The sequence below is a fragment of the Balaenoptera ricei genome, chromosome 2, assembly GCF_028023285.1.
Source record: "Balaenoptera ricei isolate mBalRic1 chromosome 2, mBalRic1.hap2, whole genome shotgun sequence".
NCBI lineage: Eukaryota > Metazoa > Chordata > Mammalia > Artiodactyla > Balaenopteridae > Balaenoptera > Balaenoptera ricei.
In genome coordinates, this window is record NC_082640.1 from 157,441,288 (window position 1) to 157,465,969 (window position 24,682).

General features: G+C 37.6%; 1 protein-coding gene across 11 annotated transcripts in view; it reads left to right on the plus strand.

Moving 5' to 3' along the window:
* SIPA1L1 (signal induced proliferation associated 1 like 1) overlaps positions 1 to 24,682 on the plus strand; it is a 376,514-nt gene that overhangs the window by 33,329 nt on the left and 318,503 nt on the right. For 10 of the 11 annotated variants that reach the window (XM_059914542.1, XM_059914549.1, XM_059914553.1 and 7 more), the window contains one exon: positions 1,874 to 1,969. The exons of the other annotated variant lie outside the window; for it this stretch is intronic. The gene's annotated coding sequence lies outside the window, so the exon portion shown is untranslated. The remainder of the gene's footprint in view (positions 1 to 1,873; positions 1,970 to 24,682) is intronic. 11 annotated transcript variants of the gene reach the window in all.

The following is a 24,682-nucleotide window of genomic DNA, read 5'->3' on the forward strand; positions in this document are numbered from 1 at the left end:
AGGTTATTACTGTCTTAGAAGTGTTAAAAAAATCAGAGTTTTAAAGAAAACTACAACAGGGAAATAGCTCTACTTGATCTGTTCTGAAGGTAAATATATTGGGGAAACTAATTACAGTGCAGTGAAAATATTTAGAAAATATTTTAAACCTCAACTTGAGAAGATAGGGTTGCTATTTTTGTCATTTCAACATTCTGTGTAAATGAAGTAAGATATGATTGGTATCTTTTTGCTAAAGATACTGGTTTGGAAGGGATCAGTTTTAAAAAAGAGAGAGAGATGATTTGTATATATAATTTGTACATATTTTTTCCTGACCATAAAATTAGACTATACTTATATGGAGAAAGACAATCAACCCCACCCTATCCTTCCCCAGCAGGGAATACTCTGAAGGTTTTTACTTCTTGATCTTTTATGTTAATTGTTTCTTTTGTAACACATGGTTAAATGAGATACTTATTATGTGGTCCCTCGAGTCATAACTTGATTTTTAATATGCTCCAAAATATTGTTTCTACAACTAATTAGAGAGCAGGATGTAAAAGGAAGAGCACTAGACTGGTGGTCAGGAGATTGTGATTTAATCTTATTGGTGAAGTGAGAGTTTCACAGTGATAATGGAGTATTGAGGTCCCTTGCAGCTCTAAGAGCTTATGAATCTATATTTGCTCGTAATATGCTTAGTGCCTCCAAACACACATTTTCTAAATTTAAATGTACAAAGAGTGTGCATATTTCAAGTTGTTCATTGTCTCCACACAAAAATTTCCTCAAGATGAATACTTTGGGAGTCAGTGCCCATTGGTTTAGTCTGGTCAGTGGGTTTTCCTATGTGACTCCAGAGGCATCATTATGCAAGAACTTGCTGAATGGTCACTGGTGGCTCATAGCAAGCTCTTCTCTGCTAAGCAGGGTGGATTCTGTGAGCCTCTTGGCAATTTTCAGACCACCTCCTAAGACATGAGGAACTTTCAAATTGGGCCTGCAATCTTAAGGAACTGGAACTTGGAGTCTATCTGAATTTTTATTGTCTGGTGTTTGCAGATTTTCCTTTGATTGCAGGTGTCAAGGTCGGGAGGCCCTTGTCCTTGTCTTGCCATGCTAGTATCACCTTGAAGGTGTGCTGTTGCGTGTGGTTTCAGTGGTCTGTGTCACACTAGCTAGTTTACTAGTGCTGGGTGGAGAGGATATTTCTATACCCTACAGAATTACTGGATTCATATCCCAGTCTGGCAGAGTTATATGTTTAGAAGTTCAAGAATGGTATCTGTTGGCAGGCATGACTTGGCAGATAGTGAGCGGCGAAGAAGTGCAGCTATGATGAAGATAACCAGGCCAGAGCCCCAGCTCCTCAAATAGCTACTATAGCGTAGTACCCAAGAGAGTCATTTTTCAGAAATCATGGCTCTGAAGTGAGAGATAGCTTTACGGCCCCTGAATTATTTTGTGATTTAGCTCTCATTTTTCACATCTTCTGGATTTGAAGTTTTGAAGAACTTGGCAGTGTGCTCAAACATGGTCTAGACAGAATAAGCCCAAGGTACCCCGTTAAAGACTGAGTTGAGGCTGAAGAAAGCCTTTATGCCTCTTTCATTTAACTAAGGTATGACAGTATTAGAGCAGATGGGGGGCTAGCATTTGAGCTTAAGTTGTGTGAAAACTTCAGCAGCCAATTGGCTGACTCTTAATGGTAAGACAGGAAGAACCACCCACGTTTTCCATTTTGGATTTGAGTCACAGAGAACAGGTTTCCTGCAGAAACCATTTGGCTTTAACAAGTGTACGGAAATTTCGTCTTTGATTAAATTGATGTTTTTATCTTCATTATACATGTGGTTCACATTAATTATTTCCCCTTTTCAATCCACAGGTTCAGTTTCAAATTTGAATCTCCTGTAGGACTGACTGTAAACTAATTTCCCAAGATTTTTGTATAAGAGATAGATGAAAAGGACTGTACTTTCAGGTAAGGATCGAGTTTTACTTTCTCTTAGTAATACACGGCTCCCTTGGCCGAAGTTTGGGGTTCCCCTACCCCCTTTCACATGAATAGAAGTATAGATGAATTTTTTAAAAGGTGGCAAATTGAATTCTCCAGTCAAGTTTCCACCTGTTTGGGATGACCTAAGAGGTGTCAGTGGGCTGGCTACTTAAAACAATTAGAGAAGCAATATGTGTTGACGATTGAAACACATGCACATGTTCATTCAAAATGGCTTATAAAACTGTAAGTTTTTTTTAGGGGAAGGAAATCATCTTTCTGATACCTACTACTTCCTGCCTATGATTGATTGATCAGTCTGTCATCTGTTTGTCTGTTTTCTGTTTTAAAGCTTAAAGACATGGATGGTTTTAAGATTAATTTTTCTATCTCTGTGGCATCCCAAAGTACTATAAGAGTTCTGGGCATGAGAAGATTACAGAAAAAAGATCTGTACTCAAAATAATTTGGATAGGGCTAGTATTTAGAAATGAGTTTTCTCTAGGAAGAAAGGGATCTGTGCAGACCAAAACCAAAACCAAAAGCAAAACCAAACACACAACCCCCCCCAACCCAATTTCGAAAAAACCACATGGCATAGGAAAAACTGTGCTGAGTTGGGATTGCCATAGTGTTTCTGGTTACAAATGAAAGTACATTTCCGAGAAGTAATAAATTGGCTTTTTAATCAGTTGCCTAATTTTCCTAATTGATTTTGAGGTATTGAACCACTTCTAAGTTAATTTTTGTACCTCTTTAGGATGGTTACTTCTCAAGTTTAAAATATGTAAAACTCAGCTTTAAGTTGTTGGCATCGTTTGAAGAGGGACAATGGCAATTGAGTGAATAATGCAAAACTCACTTAGTAATGCATTGTAGGATGGCTCTTGGTGCAGATTTAGTTTCCTAACTATATTACTAGTTAAAGGAATTATTTAGCAAAACATTAACACACCAACAAAGAGGCAGCTCAGTAGAGAGAAGCTGGCTTGGGATTTATAACAAGCTACAGATGATGTGTGGACATAATTTCTTTCCAGTGCATCCTGGGATCAGTCTTACTCAGACCTTTGTAGTAACTTAACTAATTTCCCTGCACCATTCTTTGTAAAGTTGGATCCCATTACTTTCTGCTTGAACACTTTAGGGCCTCCCTATTACCTATGGCAGTGGTTCTCAAACTTTTGGTCTCAGACACCTTTTATGCTGTTAAACATTATTAAAGCCCCAAGGGAACTTTTGTTGATTATATCTATCACTATTTATTCGAAATTAAAATGGAGAAAAGTTTAAAATGCAAGAATATACAAGCTTACGTTCCCTTCGTGCAGAGTGATGACATCATCAAGTCATGCAGCTTCTGGAAAACACTTATGAGAGAATGAGAGTGAAAAAGGCAAACAGCAGCATGGTATTATTTTTAAAAGTTCAATTTATTGAGGTATAACTTATATACAGTGTAGTCCACCCTTTTTAACGTATAGTTCTCTGGATTTTGACAAATGCGCATGGCTCTGTAACCACAATGAAGATAAAGAACATTTCCATCACCCCAAAATGTTCCCCTACCCCTAGCCTCAACACCCTCTGACCTGTTTTCTAGCTCTGTGGTTTTGCTTTTGCTCGGATGTCATGTAAATGGAATTGTACAGTCTGTAACCTTTTGAATCTGGCTTCTTTCATTTAACACAGTGCATTTGAGATTCATCCATGCTGTTGTGTGTATCACTAATTTGTTCCCTTTAATGGCTATCTTACTCCAATGTATGAATATTTATATTCATCCATAGACAAACAGATGAATATGTTTGTCTATTTAACAGTTGGAAGACATTTGAATTGTTTCTAGTTTTTTTTAAAAATTATTTATTTTTTATTTATTTATTTATGGCTGTGTTGGGTCTTCGTTTCTGTGCGAGGGCTTTCTCCAGTTGCGGCAAGGGGGGGCCACTCTTCATCGCGGTGCGCGGGCCTCTCACTATCGCGGCCTCTCTTGTTGCGGAGCACAGGCCCCAGACGCGCAGGCTCAGTAGTTGTGGCTCACGGGCCTAGTTGCTCCGCAGCATGTGGGACCCTCCCAGACCAGGGCTCGAACCCGTGTCCCCTGCATTGGCAGGCAGATTCTCAACCACTGCGCCACCAGGGAAGCCCTGTTTCTAGTTTTTTGGTGGTGATGTGTCTTAGTATTATTATTAAAATAGTTTTAACCTCACAGATTCCCTGAAAGGGTCTCAAGGATTCCCAGGGTCCTGAGACCTCTCTCTGAGGACCTCTGGCCATCCTGAATCACTTGCCTGGGTGTGATGTGCCCCCTGTCTAGAATGTCAAGATCTAGCTCAAGGGTCTCCTCTGCACTGCCCTTTCTAAGCCCTCTTACCCCTACACACCTTCATACCCCAAGGCTGGGCTGGTCACCACCACCTGCTTGGCTGTTATTTGAGGACATGGCAGCTTCCCAGCTTCTTGAGGAGGATGCCTTTCCTCTCCATCCCAGCACATGCCTGGTACACAGAAGATGTGCCACCTGTTGGAAGGAATAAATAGCAATCCGTTACATGTGTTAAGGCATTTTATTGTTTACATGAGGCTTTCCCATATATGATAACTTTCATCCCTCATTTCAACTCTGGGGAAGTACGTAGCATGTGAATTTTTAATTCACTAGTTTTATTTATTTTTATTATTTATTTATTTAATTTATTTATTTTTGGCTGTGTTGTGTCTTCATTGCCGCACGCGGGCTTTCTCTAGTTGCAGCAGGAGGGGGCTACTCTTCGTTGTGGTGCGTGGGCTTCTCATTGCAGTGGCTTCTCTTGTTGTGGAGCACGGGCTGTAGGCGTGTGGGCCTCAGGAGTTGTGGCTCACAGGCTCTGTAGCGCAGGCTCAGCAGTTGTGGAGCATGGGCTTAGTTGCTCCGCGGCATGTGGGATCCTCCTGGACCAGGGCTCGAAGCCGTGTCCTCTGCATTGGCACGCAGATTCTTAACCACTGCACCACCAGGGAAGCCCCATAGCATGTGATTTTTAATATCTTTTATTTTTATCAGATAATAACATTTAAGTCTTAAAGCTCTGGTCTTAACCAAGCTGCACCTTAGAATAACCAGGGGAGCTTTTAATAAAGGTACTAATGCCCTAGACCAATTAAGTCCTATCTCTGGAGGTTAGGCCTGGGTATTAGTATTTTTTAAAAGTATCACTGTTGAATCTCACGTGTGGCCACAAGAATCATGGTCGAAGGTTTGACTTACTGTGAAGGCTTAGTGGTGGTGTAGTCAAGACTGGAACCCGGGATGACTCCCACTCTAATGCCTTTACCTCCACACTGTGAATTTTCATGAGAAGGGAAGCGTTACAGCGGTTTAGAGAGCCTCGGTATAGATGTCAGCATTTCAATTTATGGAGGGACTGTAGCACAAGAAACTCAACACTGAATTTAGAGTCAGGAGACCATGTTTCCGTTTTGGCTCTGCATTTACTAACTGTGGATTAATAAATACTTGAGTCTGTTCTCACTTGTAAAGGAAGGATACTACCTTAAATTCTAGAAGCTATTGTGGGGATCAAATTAGATGATGTGTTAAAGGATTTATTGAAAGGATTGCAAAATCCTTTTGTAAACTATGAAGTGCTGTCTAAAACTTATTTTTACTTGATTTTAGCCTAGTGTATTTATTGGCTAGCTTTCCTGGGGGTTCATAAATTACACAAGTAATATATAAATAGAGTCTCACTGAAATAGTCAAATAACAGGATTATGCAGAGTAAAACCAAGAGGTTACTATTGGTCACATACTTTGAATCCTTGGTGTATGCGTTTAAGTGCATAAATATGTATGTATGTAACGTAAGTTATTTTTTCGGCTGTCTTAACATAGAGTCTTTCTTTATATGGTTTTTTAAAAAAACTTGACATGTCTTAGATCATTCCATATTAGGATATATAAGTCCCTCTCATTCTTTTCATAGCTGCATATTTTTTCATACATTTTCAAGTTGATGGACATTTAGCCTGTTTTCCACTTTTTTACTTTTATAAAAAAATGCTAATTAACATTCTGAGCTCTTATTAAAACATTAGTTTATTCTTATTAAAAGATTTATTCTGTTTTCAAGATACCGGGAGGTGAAGTAGTAAATGATTTACGTATGAAATCTTAGACATTGTCTACTCAAGTCAGAATACAACTAAGAATTTATTAAAAAAAAAAAAAATCATGGTAAAATACACTAGACCTTGGATAACTTTTTCATATGTTCTTGTATATTTTGTTTTATTTTTGTGGTATTCTTATTTCACTATTTGGATAGACTTTTAAAGACTAGTATGTGTATTGCTTAAGTTTAACTCTTTGGGGTGTGATTATACATACTTGCCCTCCAGTAAAAACAACGCAACAACAATGGCCAGTACTCACTTATGTGGGTACTGCCCTGAGAGCTTATTACATCCATGGTCTCACTTCTTTCTCTCAGTAAGTGGGTGGTGTTCTCCAGGTAAAGCATATAGAAATGGAGAATCAGAGGGGTCAACTCACTTGACCAAGGTTATTTATGGATATAGGATTCAGAGGTCCTGCTTCCAGCTTTGATGTCAGGATTTCGCTGAATCAGAGATGGTACTTTGTATCTATGACACCACAGTTTACTTTCTAAATTAGTTATATTTGTATATTTTATTGTTTAATACCAGTAATAATTTAACATATACAGAAATGGTTCATGCTCTGGAATATCCATTTTGTAGAAAGTATGTATAATAAAAGCAGTCTATTAATGTAACATTATAAAGGCAAATGCTTGCTTATTGAATTTGATAGTAAGAATGGTGTTTTGGAGTGAAAAAGGCTACTAAATAGGAAAGTGATCTTGAATTCTATTTATTATCTAACAGTGACCTTGATAAAATAATGCTTTTTCCTCACTGGTAAAATAGTTCACTTTATACTTAATCAGCCATCAATCCTGAGAAACATTAGTGTGAATAAGATATACTTGCGAGAACATTTGGCAGTGGTGGTCTAGATGACTTGCGAAATGGAATTCTAGTAATACTTCCCTTACCTTGAGTAATAAGGAGAACATTTCCGGAAGGGTTTGTTTATTCATGACAAATGAAAGATTAAAATGATCTGTCTCTATTGATGAAAGTACCAGAAGGCAGCCTCCGAGTTTTTTTAAACACACTGAAATACACGTTCTTATAAATTTATTCTAGGCATAATTGAGTGTTAATTTAAGGGGCCATGAGTGGTTATTTCTCAATAGTGATCATTATAAATGGACTTGTAGCAGAGATACAGTTTCACATATAGTCTTTGTGTACTCTTGTGTTACATCTTGCTTGAATGATAAAATGAAACTGAGGTCTACGTGCATAGTCGGAGCCCAATGATGGTGAGTGTTAGCTCCTTATCCCTTCCTCGGTCTCCTTAGTGTGACTTTCCTGTTCAAGTATGAAATATGGTGGCTGAACAGTTGAAATAGATCTTTTGGTGGACTCTTGGCCTTACAGGCTGAAGTCTGTATTTTATTAGGAAGTCAGAAAACATGATAAATCACAGTTAACACATTATCATACTATCTTATTCCTAGTTTTTAATTTATAAGCCTTTTTCTGAAGGAAATATTTTGGGCCAACACGTATTTGGTGATTGACTTAATGAGTGCATTGGCTCACCTTCCTGTGAGGACTTGTTCACTAAGAATTAGTCACAGGAAGCGACTGGGTGGTAGTGACTTTTGGTTGCTATTGATAATGCATGTGGATTCAAAGCAATAATCTAATGTAATCTACTCGGAACAATACCTTTAAAAAATGTTCTCAGATTCATTTTTTTCTCCTGTTTCTAGACTTACTAATTTGCTTGGATAGATCCAGAGGCAACATCGTCCTTTACTGCCACCTACTTGGAGCTGCTTTCTGAGATAACATACTCCACCCTTCAGAGGAATTCATTTCTTTTTCCAAAATTAAGAATTTGTTATTTTTATCCATGTTCTGTATTTAGATTTCCAGCTTTTAGAATTTAAATACTCATGTACATTCTGCCCTAGAGACTAAGAGGCGTTATATAAGGATTTCCCTCTTTTTTCCATATGTGAACATCACATTCCTTGGCCTAATATTTGTTTTGCATCTGTATTGTGGTGTGATCCTAGCAAGTTCATTCAAGCAGTGGTTGAACTGAGGTTAAGTGTATTATGGTTGTTTGGCAGGATGTGGCCGTAAACACATCTCTTTAAATGCAGAATGGCCTGGGGTGACTGTCATGTTAAGTTGCATAATCACAAATTACAAACATAGGAATGAGCACATGGGCCGCATATATCTTTAGTGAGGAACTGCCCCACAGAATGGAATCTGCTTTAGAAACTATCTGTAGAGTTCCCTTAAGTGTTTTCTTAGACAGTTATATTAATATTATGTGTTTAATTAGAATGCTTCTGATTGAGTAGAACTATGAATAGTTTATCAGAGTTTCCAGAAAGTCTCCCATTTGACCTCTCAAAGAATGAGTTAAAATGTTAACGAGTGTTTTAGAAATATATTGTACGGATTTTTCAAAATTTTATCATATTTTCTCCTGTCCGCTTTTTTCCTTCCCTTCCTGGTATTTTTGTGACTTAAAAGCTGTTTTGCAAAAGATACCCTCAGAAGTAATTCACTCTCGGGCTTCCCTGGTGGCGCAGTGGTTGAGAGTCTGCCTGCTAATGCAGGGGACACGGGTTCGAGCCCTGGTCTGGGAAGATCCCACATGCTGCGGAGCAGCTGGGCCCCTGAGCCACAACTACTGAGCCTGCGCGTCTGGAGCCTGTGCTCCGCAACAAGAGAGGCCACGATAGTGAGAGGCCCGCGCACCGCGATGAAGAGCGGCCACCACTTGCCGGAACTAGAGAAAGCCCTCGCACGAACCGAAGACCCAACACAGCCAAAAATAAATAAATAAATAAATAAAGTAGCTATAAAATTTAAAAAAAAAAAAAAAGAAGTAATTCACTCTCTAGAGACTGGATGGAGAGGGGTCCTTCTCAAATACTGGTAATGTGTCCATTCAGTGCGTCTCTGCTATGAATGTCACTGGTCTTTGGAGGTCTTAAGGAGTATTCAAAAATACTCCAGGTACTGTGGGCAGCTGAAGAACTGAAAGTGGGTACCAAGGCCTTTTGGGCATATTATATATTTTTTGAGGTTGATGCGAGTATATTTGAAAAAAAAATTTTTTACTTCCTTAATTACCACTTGCAGTATTTATTAGGAAACTGGATATATTTGATATGGACTCTGTTTCTATAGTCTTAACTTTTACTAAATGTTTTTATTGAACTACTTGTTCTTCAGTTTACAAATAGTTTTAATTTTTTGCAACTGTTTATATACATTTCTCATGTGTTTTACTGAAACTGATTTTTGTCTGTAGACTTGTTTAGAGAAACCAAATTCAGTTAAAAATATTTCCTTGGCAGTGGCCCCAAGGTTGGACAGTATAGATTTTTATTCGAAGTGTTTATTTTAATTTAATTTTAACTTTTAGCAAAGCAATAATATGCCTGGTTTAAATAGTGAGTAAAATAGTTAATACTAATACAGCCTTGAAAAAAAAAATTCTGTGCTCCAACCTTTCTACCTCTCTTCAGAGGCAATCATTTTCAAGGTTTTTTTTTTTTTTTTTTACATTTTATTTATTTATTTATTTATTTATTTTTATGGCTGTGTTGGGTCTTCGTTTCTGTGCGAGGGCTTTCTCTAGTTGCGGCAAGTGTGGGCCACTCTTCATCGCGGTGCCCGGGCCTCTCACTTTCGCAGGCCTCTCACTGTCGCGGCCTCTCTTGTTGCGGAGCACAGGCTCCAGACGCGCAGGCTCAGTAATTGTGGCTCACGGGCCCAGTTGCTCCGCGGCATGTGGGATCTTCCCAGACCAGGGCTCGAACCCGTGTCCCCTGCATTGGCAGGCAGATTCTCAACCACTGTGCCACCAGGGAAGCCTGGTGTTTTTTTTTTTTAAGCTAGTTCTTTTGGCATTTATTTTCCTATATCTAAATAATTTATTTTTACTCCTTCAGCTTGAGTTTTCAATTCTAAACATTATCTTTTGACGTCTTCCTGCAGAAGGTGATGATTTAGCTCCCCAACTACCCTTTCCCCCTTCTCCCAATGACAGTTTTATCTACTTTTTGGTTAGGCCATCATTCAGTACTTACAGTATTATCATTTGAATATTGATGACCTTGGCCAGAGAGTATTCAGTGATTACTTATTCTTTTTTCAACTTTTTCCCCTCAGAGATAGTGGTTACTTTGTTTTTAATTTGCTTAGCTTTCTATTGATTAAGTGCTAATTTTGCTCTAAGCATTCTGATGGAACTGTAAAGACTCAAATGTTAAAACTTGTTAGGGCATCCGTCAGTTCCAGTTTTCTCTTGGCTCTGTCTCTCCCAGAGCTCTGTGTCCTGCTGGTTCTGAGCTGCTTATTGTTGAGCCTCCACAGAGCTGCCATTTTGGATTTACTGCCATCTTGGGGATTCCCTTGGGTTTTCTCCTTTGAGGATCTTTTATTTTCTGGATTCTGTGTTGTCATCTTTCTTTGTTTATTCCCTGACTTTGCGGGGAGATATATGTATATGTTTGTGTGTGTGTGTGTTTCTCAATATATACCACTATTTGTATGCCCATGAGTAGGATTTAAAAATAAAAGTTCGTTTTCTAATTGCTGCCAGTAAGAACATACTTGATTTTTTACATCAACTTTGTATTCTGCAGTCTTGCTAAATTCATTTATTAGTTCTAGTAGTTGTTTTGTGGATTCCTTGGAATTTTCTACAAGAATGATCATAGGATCTTCAAATAAGTTTTACTTTTTCCTTTTTGATCTTTATGCCTTTTATTTATTTTTCTTGCCTTATTTCAGTGGCTGGAACCTCCAGTATAGCATTGACTAGAAAGTGGTAAATGTGAGCATTCTTGCCTTATTCTTCATCTCAGGGAAAAACAATTCAGTCTTTCACCTTTGAGTGTGATATTGGTTTTAGGTTTTTGGGGTAGTTGTCCTTCATCTGTTTGAGGAGATTCTCTTTTAGTTGCAGCATGTGGACTTCTTAGTTGTGGCATGCAAAAACTCTTAGTTGCGGCATGCATTCGGGATCTAGTTCCCCTACCACGGATCGAACCTGGGCCCCCCTGAATTGGGAGCATGGAGTCTTACTCACTGGACCACCAGTGAAGTCCCTGAGGAGATTCTCTACTTTTCCTAGTTTGTAGAGAGTTTTTGTCATGATGGTTGTTGGATTTTGTCAGATACCTTTTCTGCATCTATTGAACTGATCCTGAGGTTTTCTTCTTTATTTGTTACATTGATTGATTTTCAAATGTTAAAACAGTCTTGCATTCTTGGGATAAACCGTATGTGCTCATAATGTACCTTTTAAATATATTATTGAATTTAATTTGCTGAAACTTTGTTAAAAATTTTTGTGTCTATATTCAGAAGGGACATGAGTCTGTAATTTTTGTTTTTTGTTATATCTTTGTCAGGTTTTAGTATTAGTGTTACGCTAGTCTTGTAAAATGAGTTGGGCGGTGATCTCTATTTTCTGAAAAAGTTATATTTCTTTCTTGAATGTATGATAGAATTTATCAGTGAAATCATCTGAAATTGGAGTGGGGTTTTTTTTGGAATATTTTTGATAACAGATTCAGTTTCCTGAAAAGAGATAGGACTAGTTAGATTTTCTGTTTCTTCTTGTGTCAATTTTGATAGGTTTTATTTTTTTAAGAAATGTGTCCATTTCATGTAAGTTGTTGAATTTGTTGGCATAAAGTTATACATCATATTGTCTTATCCTCTTAAATGTCTGTAACATCTCTGGTAATATATGTTTTTTTCATTTCTGATATTGGTGATTTGTGTTTTGTCTCTTTTTTTTCTTGACTGGTATAACTAGAAGTTTGTCAGTTTTGATGATAATTTTAAAACCCAGCCTTTGACTTTATTAATTTTATCTCTTGTCTGTATGTTTTCTATTTCATTATCTTGTTATTATTATTTCCTTTCTTCTGTTTTGAGTTTAGTTTGCTCTTCTTTTTATTGTTTCTTAAGGTGGAACCTCAGGTCATTTTGGTAGATCTTTCTTATTTTCTTATGTTAAGCACTTAGAGTTTTAAGTTTTCCTCTAAGTACTGTTTTAGCTGCATTCCACAAACTTTGATTTTTGTTATTGTTGTTGCCATTCAGTTCAAAATATTTTCTAGTTTCCTTTTTGATTTCATCTTTGATCCATGAACTCTTTAGAGCTGTGTTGCTCAATTTCCTTATATTTGGAATTTTCCTAAATATCTTGTTGATTTCTAGTTTAATTCCATTGTAGTCAGAGAATATACTCTGTGTGATTTCAATCCTTTTAAATTTATCGAGATTTATTTTATAGCACACCATGTGGTCTATGTTGGTAATGTAACATGCATTTGAAAGGAATGTGTATTCTTCAGTTGTTAGATTTTCTATGAATGTCAATTAGATCAAGGTATTTGATAGTGCTTTTCAGATCTTCTGTGTCTTTCCTGATTTTTCTTCCCTGATTTTTTTTTTTTTGGTTTAATTATTGTGTCAGTTACTGAGATGGGATGTGAAAATCTTCTCCTCTAATCATGCATTGTCCTTTTCTTTCCATAATTCTATTTTTGCTTAATGTATTTTGAGGTGCATATACATTCATAATTGCTGTCTTCATGATAAATTGTCCCTTTTGTAATTACGATGTTCTTTTTTTTGTGGTAATACTCTTTGTCTTACAGTTGATTAAAAGTTCTGTGTGCATGGTGGTGAAACCGCTGAAATGTGTTTTGGGGTGCTCCGAGGAGCTCCGGTTCTTTCTGTCTCAGTGCAGAAAGAATTCAGAGAGGCAGAGTGGTAGATAAAAGAAGTGACTTATTAGAATAGGACGCGTGTGAGGCTTACAAGTGGGTGGGCAAGAGGGTGCCGCGCTGAGAACTTAGTGGGCTAGAGTTTTATAATCGAGGGAAAAGTAGGGAGGGAGAGAAGACCACCTTCTTCCTCATTCTTAGGTAGACGTCAAGCTTCCATCATCAATTCCTCCTCCATGATGGGTGGGGGAGTTTTCTTGTCCCTACGTGGTCAAACCAGGACTGTCACAGTGCACAGGAAATGTGCAAAAAGGTGGTAACATATACTAAAATATGGTAAATCATCTCAGGTTTCAGTATAATGTCACCTTTTCCTTGTGCTTTTGTCTTTAGTGTGTGCAGAGAAGCATGTCCTAGGAATCATTAACGTACTGAGCTCGCTGGGCGGGATGTGGGTCTCATGCCACCATTGTTTTCTTGTTTTGGGCCTTGTCTCATGTTTCTGTTTCATGGTTTAGTTGCTGAGCAGCCCTGCTTGGTTTTCTCATTAAGCAAACCTGCTTTCTTGAGTGTTCATTAACTTGCAGGGGTCTCCCATTCTTTTTTCTTTACTTACAATCCCCTTGTGGGATTAACTGTTTAATCACCTACTTTGTCCTTTACTCTGTCCCTATCATTGGGGCTGGTGTTTCTGGTGTTCTTCTCCTGTGGATGGTGAGCTTGGCTTGTGACATTTCGTTGAGAGTTCTCAAATGTCAGTTTCTATTGATCTTTACTTTCATTTGGTCAGTTTCTCCAGTAAAGAATCTTCTAGTCTATAAGTCTGAAGGGGGCTGGCAGTCTACTATTAACTTGATGGACCCATATTTTTAGTATAGAGATTCATTCCTATTCTCAGTTATGCTTGGTCAAACCCTCTCATTTAATAAACTCCAGACTTATGCTGGTAAAATGCCCAGTTATTGGGTTAGGGAATTGGTTGTTTAGACAGACTCTAAAACCAATTCCTTTTGTTTTCAGCTTCATCCTTTATGTAGAAATCCTTTCTGGAATTCTGCACCATGAATAGACTTGCTTCTTCCTAGCCTATTCCTGGGTTTTCTCCTTATCCCTGACAGTTAGGTTTCAGCTTTCTCCAGTTTGCTAAATCAGTTTTTAGTTATGCATTGGTTTTCCATCTTTCAGAATTTTGTTGGCATCTCTCATATATTATTGTTTCTTCTCCCATTTTTCTTTTATTGTTATTTCTTGAGGGAATGGAGATAGGCATGTATTTGGTCATTCATTTTTATCCTTTAGGGACTTTTTGTTTTATGACAATAAGCCTTTTGATTGGCATACGTTATTGTTATGTTATGTTTACAACCTGATCTTTAGGTTGTAAAACACGAATTCTGCATGATCTGTTGATGTATATGGAAAAAAGAAAGTATGTGTAGGTGGGGTCCATTATGCATGGGTTAGTGATTTGAAAACTAATGTATTTCCTGCTAAGGATTTCGTGTACATTAGAAAGTCTTAGTGATGTTTACTTTCTTTGTGCTTGGTTTGGTAGACATTGAGTAGTAATTTGTACATTTTCTTTTTTCCAGTTTTCATAGTAGTCATTTTTTGTTAAGGGGCTAACAATTACATGAAATGTTGTTATAAATGATTACCTTTTGTTTTTTGAGAATTTTTAATTGTTGCCATATTCTTTCAAGTGCCTTCTTTTTGAAAATGAACACATTAGGTCTGTTATGTAAAATGGAGATTTCCTAGATTTAGGATTCAAAAGTCACTGAGTTACCGGTTTAATCTGGGTAAATCATTTAAATACATTTTCAGTTTCTGCACCTGTACATGGGAAATGTAAACTTTGTATGGTTGTTAATAGTATCTTACTTGTAAGATAACAGACAAGAAAATATTTTAAAAAAATTATAAAGCAGGACATCTGTGTAAAGCGGTGTATTGAGTGTAATTAATGTGTTCTTGGGTAGTCAGGGATTAAACTGTTTGTGTTTATACTCGTTGGTAATTGAATGCTTCCTGCAGATAACTTTTAGTAGAATATTTTTCATGGTGTAAAACTTGTCCTATGTTTTCATAATGCTCATTTCGTAATATCTTCATGCCCAGTTCCAGTCTTACATGAAAACAGGATAGACAGCTACCTAAATGCTGTTTTTGCTGTTACTTATAGAATGCTCAGGAACTCAACAAACCTCTACATTGATCCATGGTTCAACCTGATATTTTGGGATGCTTTCCAAAGACTGCTGTTAAGTTGCTGGTATTATCACTGAAGAAATTATATCTTGAGATGATGTTTGCCTGTGGCATGCCAGCTTACTGTAGTTTATCTGGAGGACAGGACCTTAAGCGAATAGGATATAGGTCTGTTAAGTTTCTTGGAAGAGGGGAGGGTAGAACAAATTAAAATCTAAAGCAGTGCCAGGAATTGTAGGCCTCGATAGACAGCTGTAGCTGTTAACCTTGGGAAGCATGGAGATGATCTCAAGTGGAGTAGGGATAATATGACTATTTTGTAGTACTTTAAGATCCAGCCCTGTCTGGTCTCTTTTTTTTTTTTTTTTTAATTTTTAAATTTTATTTTTTTATACAGCAGGTTCTTATTAGTCATCAATTTTATACACATCACTGTATACATGTCAATCCCAATCACCCATTTCATCACACCACCACCCCCATCCCCCCGCCGCTTTCCCCCCTTGGTGTCCATACGTTTGTTCTCTACATCTGTGTCTCAATTTCTGCCCTGCAAACCAGTTCATCTGTACCATTTTTCTAGGTTCCACATATATGCGTTAATATACGATATTTGTTTTTCTCTTTCTGACTTACTTCACTCTGTATGACAGTCTCTAGATCCATCCACGTCTCAACAAATGACCCAATTTTGTTCCTTTTTATGGCTCAGTGATATTCCATTGTATATATGTACCACATCTTCTTTATTCATTCGTCTGTCGATGGGCATTTAGGTTGCTTCCATGACCTTGCTATTGTAAATAGTGCTGCAATGAACATTGGGGTGCATGTGTCTTTTTGAATGATGGTTTTCTCTGGGTATATGCCCAGTAGTGGGATTGCTGAATCGTATGGTAATTCTATTTTTAGTTTTTTAAGGAACCTCCATACTGTTCTCCATAGTGGCTGTATCAATTTACATTCCCACCAACAGTGCAAGAGGCTTCCCTTTTCTCCACACCCTCTCCAGCATTTATTGTTTGTAGATTGTCTGATGATGCCCATTCTAACTGGCATGAGGTGATACCTCATTGTAGTTTTGATTTGCATTTCTCTAATAATTGTTGAGCAGCTTTTCATGTGCTTCTTGGCCATCTGTATGTCTTCTTTGGAGAAATGTCTATTTAGGTCTTCTGCCCATTTTTGGATTGGGTTGTTTGTTTTTTTAATACTGAGCTGCATGAGCTGTTTATATATTTTGGAGATTAATCCTTTGTCCTTTGATTTGTTTGCAAATATTTTCTCCTATTCTGCGGGTTGTTTTTTCATCTTGTTTATAGTACCCTTTGCTGTGCAAAAGCTTTGAAGTTTCATTAGGTCCCATTTGTTTATTTTTGTTTTTATTTACTCTAGGAGGTGGATCAAAACAGATCTTGCTGTGATTTATGTCAAAGAGTGTTCTTCCTATGTTTTCCTCTAAGAGTTTTATAGTGTCCAATCTTACATTTAGGTCTCTAATCCATTTTGAGTTTATTTTTGTGTATGGTGTTAGGGAGTGTTCTAATTTCATTCTTTTACATGTAGCTGTCCAGTTTTCCCAGCAACACTTATTGAAGACACTGTCTTTTCTCCATTGTCTATCCTTGCCTCCTTTGGCATAGATTAGTTGACCATAGGTGCATGAGTTTATCTCTGGGCTTTCTATCTTGTTCCATTGATCTGTGTTTCTGTTTTTGTGCCAGTACCATATTGTCTTGATTACTATAGCTTTGTAGTATAGTCTGAAGTCAGGGAGTCTGATTCCTCCACCTCCGTTTATTTCCCTCAAGACTGCTTTGGCTATTCGGGGTCTTCTGTGTCTCCATACAAATTTTAAGATTTTTTGTTCTGTAAAAAATGCCATTGGTAATTTGATAGGGATTGCACTGAATCTGTAGATTGCTTTGGATAGTATAGTCATTTTCACAGTATTGATTCTTCCAATCCAAGAACATGGTATATCTCTCCATCTGTTGGTATCATCTTTAATTTCTTTTATCAGTGTCTTATAGTTTTCTGCATACAGGTCTTTTGTCTCCCTAGGTAGGTTTATTCCTAGGTATTTTATTCTTTTTGTTGCAATTGTAAATGGGAGTGTTTCTTTAATTTCTCTTTCAGATTTTCCATCATTAGTGTATAGGAATGCAAGAGATTTCTGTGTATTAATTTTGTATCCTGCAAATTTACCAAATTCATTGATTAGCTCTAGTAGTTTTCTGGTGACATCTTTAGGATTCTTTATGTATAGTATCATGTCATCTGCAAACAGTGACAGTTTTTCTTCTTCTTTTCCAATTTGTATTCCTTTTACTTCTTTTTCTTCTCTGATTGCCATGGCTAGGACTTCCAAAACTATGTTGAATAATAGTGGTGAGAGTGGACATCCTTGTCTTCTTAGAGGAAATGCTTTCAGTTTTTCACCATTGAGAATGATGTTGGCTGTGGGTTTGTCATATATGGCCTTTATTATGTTGAGGTAGGTTCCCTCTATGCCCACTTTTTGGAGAGTTTTTATCATAAGTGGGTGTTGAATTTTGTCAAAAGCTTTTTCTGCATCTGTTGAGTTGCTCATATGGTTTTTGTTCTTCAGTTTGTTAATATGGTGTATCACATCGATTAATTTGCGTATATTGAAGAATCCTTGCATCCCTGGGATAAATCCCACTTGATCATGGTGTATGATCCTTTTAATGTGTTGTTGGATTTTGTTTGCTAGTATTTTGTTGAGCATTTTTGCATCTATATTCATCAGTGATATTAGTCTGTAATTTTCTTTTTTTGTAGTATCTTTGTCTGGTTTTGGTATCAGGGTGATGGTGGCCTCATAGAATGAGTTTGGGAGTGTTCCTTCCTCTGCAATTTTTTGGAAGAGTTTGAGAAGGATGGGTGTTAGCTCGTCTCTAAATGTTTGATAGAATTCACCTGTGAAGCCATCTGGTCCTGGACTCTTGTTTGTTGGAAGATTTTTAATCACAGTTTCCATTTCATTACTTGTGATTGGTCTGTTCATATTTTCTGTTTCTTCCTGGTGCAGTCTTGGAAGGTTATACCTTTCTAAAAATCTGTCCATTTCTTCCAGGTTGTCCATTTTATTGGCATAGAGTTGCTTGTAGTAGTCACTTATGATGCTTTGTATTTCTGCAGTGTCTGTTGTAACTTCTCCTTTTTCATTTCTAATTTTATTGATTTGAGTCTTCTCCCTCTTTTTCTTGATGAGTCTGGCTAATGGTTTATCAATTTTGTTTATCTTCTCAAAGAACCAGCTTTTAGTTTTATTGATCTTTGCTATTGTCTTGTTTCTATTTCATTTATTTCTGATCTGATCTTTATGATTTCTTTCCTTCTGCTAACTTTGGGTTTGGGGTTTTGTTTGTTCTTCTTTCTCTAGTTCCTTTAGATGTAAGGTTAGATTGTTTATTTGATATTTTTCTTGTTGCTTGAGGTAGGCTTGTATAGCTATAAACTTCCCTCTTAGAACTGCTTTTGCTGCATCCCATAGGTTTTGGATCGTCATGTTTTCATTGTCATTTGTCTCTAGGTAATTTTTGATTTCCTGTTTGATTTCTTCAGTGATCTCTTAGTTATTTAGTAACGTATTGTTTAGCCTCCATGTGTTTGTGTTTTTCACATTTTTTTCCCTGTAATTGATTTCTGATCTCATCGTGTTGTGGTCAGAAAAGATGCTTAATATGATTTCAGTTTTCTTAAATTTACTGAGGCTTGATTTGTGAGCCAAGATGTGATCTATCCTGGAGAATGTTCAATGCACACTTGACAAGAAAGTGTAATCTGCTGTTTTTGGATGGAATGTCCTATAAATATCAATTAAATCTATCTGGTCTATTGTGTCATTTAAAGCTTCTGTTTCCTTATTTATTTTCATTTTGGATGATCTGTCCATTGGTGTAAGTGAGGTGTTAAAGTCTCCCACTATTATTGTGTTACTGTCTATTTCCTCCTTTATAGCTGTTAGCAGTTGCCTTATGTATTGAGGTGCTCCTATGTTGGGTGCATATGTATTTATAATTGTTATATCTTTTTCTTGGATTGATCCCTTGATCATTATGTAGTGGCCTTCTTTGTCTCTTGTAACATTCTTTATTTTAAAGTCTATTTTATCTAAAATGAGTATTGCTACTCCAGCTTTCTTTTGATTTCCATTTGCATGGAATATCTTTTTCCATCCCCTCACTTTCAGTCTGTATGTGTCCCTAGGTCTGAAGTGGGTCTCTTGTAGACAGCATATAGATGGGTCTTGTTTTTGTATCCATTCAGCAAGTCTGTGTCGTTTGGTTGGAGCATTTAATCCATTCACGTTTAGGGTAATTACCGATATGTGTGTTCCTATGACCATTTTCTTAATTGTTTTGAGTTTGTTTTTGTAGGTCCTTTTCTTCTCTTGTGTTTCCCACTTAGAGAAGCTCCTTTAGCATTTGTTGTAGAGCTGGTTTGGTGGTGCTGAATTCTCTTAGCTTTTGCTTGTCTGTAAAGCTTTTGATTTCTCCATAGAATCTGAATGAGATCCTTGCTGGGTAGAGTAATCTTGGTTGTAGGTTCTTCCCTTTCATCACTTCAAGTATATCATACCACTGCCTTCTGGCTTGTAGAGTTTCTGCTGCGAAATCAGCTGTTAACCTTATGGGAGTTCCCTTGTATGTTATTTGTCGTTTTTCCCTTGCTGCTTTCAATAATTTTTCTTTGTCTTTAATTTTTGCCAGTTTGATTACTATGTGTCTCGGCATGTTTCTCCTTGGGTTTATCCTGTATGGGACTCACTGCGCTTCCTGCACTTGGGTGGCTATTTCCTTTCCCATGTTAGGCAAGTTTTCAACTATAATCTCTTCAAATATTTTCTCTGGTCTTTTCTGTCTCTCTTCTCCTTCTGGGACCCCTATAATGCGAATATTGTTGCATTTAATGTTGTCCCAGAGGTCTCTTAGGCTGTCTTCATTTCTTTTCATTCTTTTTTCTTTATTCTGTCCCACAGCAGTGAATTCCACCATTGTGTCTTCCAGGTCACTTATCTGTTCTTCTGCCTCAGTTATTCTGCTATTGATTCCTTTTAGTGCATTTTTCATTTTAGTTATTGTATTGTTCATCTCTGTTTGTTCTTTAATTCTTCTAGGTCTTTGTTAAACATTTCTTGCATCTTCTTGATCTTTGCCTCCATTCTTTTTCCGAGGTCCTGGATCATGTTCACTATCATTATTCTGAATTCTTTTTCTGGAAGGTTGCCTATCTCCACTTCATTTAGTTGTTTTTCTGGGATTTTATCTTGTTCCTTCATCTGGTGCATAGCCCTCTGCCTTTTCATCTTGTCTATCTTTCTGTGAATGTGGTTTTTGTTCCACAGGCTGCAGGATTGTAGTTCTTCTTGCTTCTGCTGTCTGCCTTCTGGCGGATGAGGCTATCTAAGAGGCTTGTGCAAGTTTCCTCAAGAGGCTTGTGCAAGTTTCCTCTGATCTCTTAATCACCATCCTACTTCTATGGTTATGGTCATACTTGAACATAAGATCTATTGCACTTGAGGACCAAAGATGTAAGTACTAGTGGCTTAGCAATACTTATATGCTGCTCATGTAAGCAAGCCTCTTTTGGCATGTTTCACATGTGAGAAAAAAAATGGAAGTTTTCCCAGTCTTAATTAGGAAAACTGGAAAAAAAAAGAATGTTAATAATTGGCTATTACTATAGTGCAGTTGGCCTTTGGACAAAGTATAAAGCATCCATCCATTTAATGAGTTTGGACCACCCCCGTGCCACCCCCCCAAGCACTCTTGTTTAGTGTATTTAGAAGCAGCTAGATTATAGAGGAAATGGTAAATTTATAGTGATTTTGACAATTTTGGGATAATGGTGATCAATCCATTAGAAATAGTTTTTTTTAAATAGAAAATACAGTCATATAGCTATGAACTTTTTATATTTGTTGATATAAGGTGTAAATAGCTTTACTGCTTGAAAAGTCATGTAGATACTGGTTTTAGAAGCTTTCTAGTGCTTTGCCTTTGCTTATGACCTTTTTGGTCTTAGAAACATTCAGAATAACCTTTATTATAAAGTAACATTACTATTGAATTAAACAGACTTACTTTGGTACTTTGTTGGCCATGTGATTTTATGGATTTCTGATGGACTTTGTGTGTGCTGGTCAGGTTGCATTCTTGATACCCTCGTCTCTGTGAATGGATTTCTGGAATGACCACCTCACTTCTCTCCTGTGCCTAATTCCTTCTTTTTGAATCCATGATATCCAGTGTTTTACTGTGGAAAATAATTGCATACATATTTTAAAGACCAGCCAGCACTATTTGAGTTCTGTTTTATTCTGTTTTCTCCTTTTTTGTTGTTTTGTTAATCCTAATTGTTTAAGGCTCTTCTTTTGGAAAAGTCAAAGTAAATGAAAAAAGAAAAGCATAGTCATTGAAGACTGTCTTTGAATTGCTTGAATGTGCTTGACTGTCAGAATGTTCTTTTTCTAAGAGGAAGCCCATCCTAGTTAACATTTTTCTGTTAATTAAACTTTGGGATTTTAGTCAAGTAACAGTTAGCAATAATTATGTTTTTGAGTTAGATGGGTGTTGGAGGAGAGTGGTGGTTCTGTCTTCCAGGGGACTGTCACTGGAGATAAGGGACACCAGAGATAAGAGTTGTGCATAGTATACTGACACTGTTACTGTGTAAGCCAAGGGTTCTGGGTGGTTCCAGGCTAGCCTTCCTTTGCATGGGTGGAAGAAAGCAGCAAAATCCAGACAGAATAGGTTTTAGAATCTGGATAATCAATGAAAATGACATTGCTATGGAGACTTTGTCCCACCTTTTGTTAACATGTAACAGAAAAGCAATGGCTTAAACAAATTTACATTAGAACTTGTTCGGAGAATGAAGAAAGGAGAGGGATTTGTTTACACAGCAGCAGTCCAAAGGTGACTCAAGTCTGTTGTCAGTCATTCTAAGAATGCCATCTTTATTGACTTTTCTTTAGGATTCACTAACAAAGGAGCTGTGTAGAATTGCATCAGGTTTCTCTCTGGGTGAGGGTTTTTATTAGGAAGAATAGCTTGGTAGATGTTTTAGCAGTTTCAAAAGCTTTTGTCTGTTCTTGACTTAATTAAAGGGGAGAGTATTTTAATTTGTTTGACAGCAAACATTGAGTGTCCAGATGTGAAAAGGACTGTGTCAGTTCTCTGGGGAAGATGAAGATCAGTGAGATGCAGTATGGGTTCTTAAAGAGCTATAGCCTTGTAGGGGAATCAGGCATGGGCACCATGGTGATAGAGTGATGAATGCCCCAAGAGAGGCCGTCCAAATACTGTGGGAGTTAAGAGGAGGGAGAGAGAGACACTCATTTCCCCAGTGAGTGAGGGGAGCAGGCTCAGTTAAACTTCATGTAGGCCATGGTATTTAAGCAGTGTCTTGCTAGGTGGGATTGGGACATGTGAAGAATTCTTTAGTTTGAGGCATGGGCAAGTGTTGAGGATAGGAATTTCAGATTTGCTACAATGTCTAGCATGGAAAAGTAAATAATAATAATAGAAATGGTAATAATAATATAATAATACTAGCATTTATTGAATGCCTAACTTGTGATAATTACTTGTTTTAATTCATTTCCTCTTAACAATAACATAATAACCCTAGGAGGAAGGTACTGTTGTTGTCCCCATTTTACAGATGGAGAAACTGAGTTATAGATAGGTTTAGAAACTTGGGTAAGGCTACGCAGTTAGTAGAATTTGACCCCAGACTAGTTCTGGAGAGCCCACCCTTCCTTGCTGTGTTATACTGTGAGAAATGTAGCAGAAGGGGACTGGGGTCTGTTTATGTAGAGCCTTGAATGCCCACATGAATCATTTAATATATTGGAAGATATTATTTTTTTCTCAATGGTTCTGTCATTTCTTTTAATATTCTGTGCTTTAATGCCTTTGACATGCCTTTCCCACTTTACCCAGTCAATTCCTACTCATTTTTCGATTCTTTGCTCATACAGTACCTTTTCTGTGAGGCTTTTCTCAGTCACCCAGGAAGAAGAGCCCTCCTGTGGCTCCCAGGGCTGTTTGTTTGCACCTTTAATACAGCGTTCATCATTTACTTTTTTTTCCTCAGCTAGGCTGAATTCCTTGAGGATTGGGACTACGTATCCTTTTTGTATCCCTGATGTTAGGCTTATCTTTGTTGTTGAATAAAGCTCAGATAAATGACTGATTGAAAGGGAGGGTGATAAATTTTCAGAGGTCCTGCTGACTCTTTTTCATCACTCTTCTTCTGAGTTACAGGTGTTAGAAATACCTAGAAAAGAGAGAAAGGAATGTATGAGATAATACTTTGGTTGATTGGGTTTCTGTGAAAATGAAGGTGAGAGATTATTTTGGATTTGGGGTTACTGGGGACGATTTCTGTGAGGGCTGGGCTTTGGGCTTGGCCCTTCCGGAGGTGTAACATTTAAGTTGGCCGAGGGGACAGGGCACGCCGGCTGAAAGAGCAGCATGAGCTGAGGACACAAATGGGGTCAGATGGGAAATAACACTGTCAGCTGTGAAACGTGAGCCCCTTGGCTTCCTGCTGTACCCAGTAGAGCATTTTACAGTGTAGAGAATCTCTTGAAAGCCCTGGTTTTCTTTACAGTCTGCCAGGAAGATGTATGGGCAAGCAAAACATTTGCCGTATTGTGGTTTGAATTTAAGGTAAGTTCCTAACACGTGGAATAGGAAATTCAAATGTCCAGGATACCTTTTTGGTAGGCAAAGTGCTGTTGGAGGACAGATCCATTTGGTGTAAATTAAACTTATACTCCAGAAATTCTTTAAAATCTTAAAACAAGGAACCTTACATTTAACGGGCAGGTAGTCAGCCTGACTTGAGCTTTCTTTGCCAGTCTCCTTAGACCAGTAGAGACTTTCAGGTTGCTGTCATGGACTTGTGTTGTTGAATTGAGCTTCTTGCTCTTCATCTAGCAGCACTCTGCTTGTGATGTGGGGAACTAAAGTTATTGAGGAGAGGCAGGGTTAATTGGACCCGTGGAGAGGAACATGCTTAAGAACTCTCATAATAAAGGAGGGCATTGGAATCCAGAGAGAGGGGCTCTTTGTTAAGAAACATCTTCCAACAATTGGAAACCTTTTACAGTACTTTTGAGGCACAACCCAGTGTACTAAAAATGATGCCTTGAAACTGCTGATGCCCAAGATTGAAAGCTTTTCTCCTTCACTAAGTTCGGATTAAAAGCGGTCATGTTCTCAGAAGCATCTCAGAAGGGAAGGGGCAGTCTTCCCCAAGATGGTAAAGGCCATAGCTTACCATTTTACTGACTGATTATTCTGGGGACCAGAGGCCCTACCTTTGGTAGAAGGAAAGACTAAAGGGAAGGTGTGTCTCGCTCTCGTGCATGTGGCCTCCATCCCAGAGTCTTCTCTATGCAAAAGTTTTCCTTTTCTACTGATTACTGAAGATTTTAGGGCTATAGCTGTTTAAACATAAGCTCCATGAGGTTAGGGACATGGTCTTGTTCCCTAATATATCCGCAGACTCTAGAATAGTGCTGTCAAATAGAAATATAATGTGAGTCCCCCTACATTTAAATTTTCTAATTGCCACACTAAAAGAA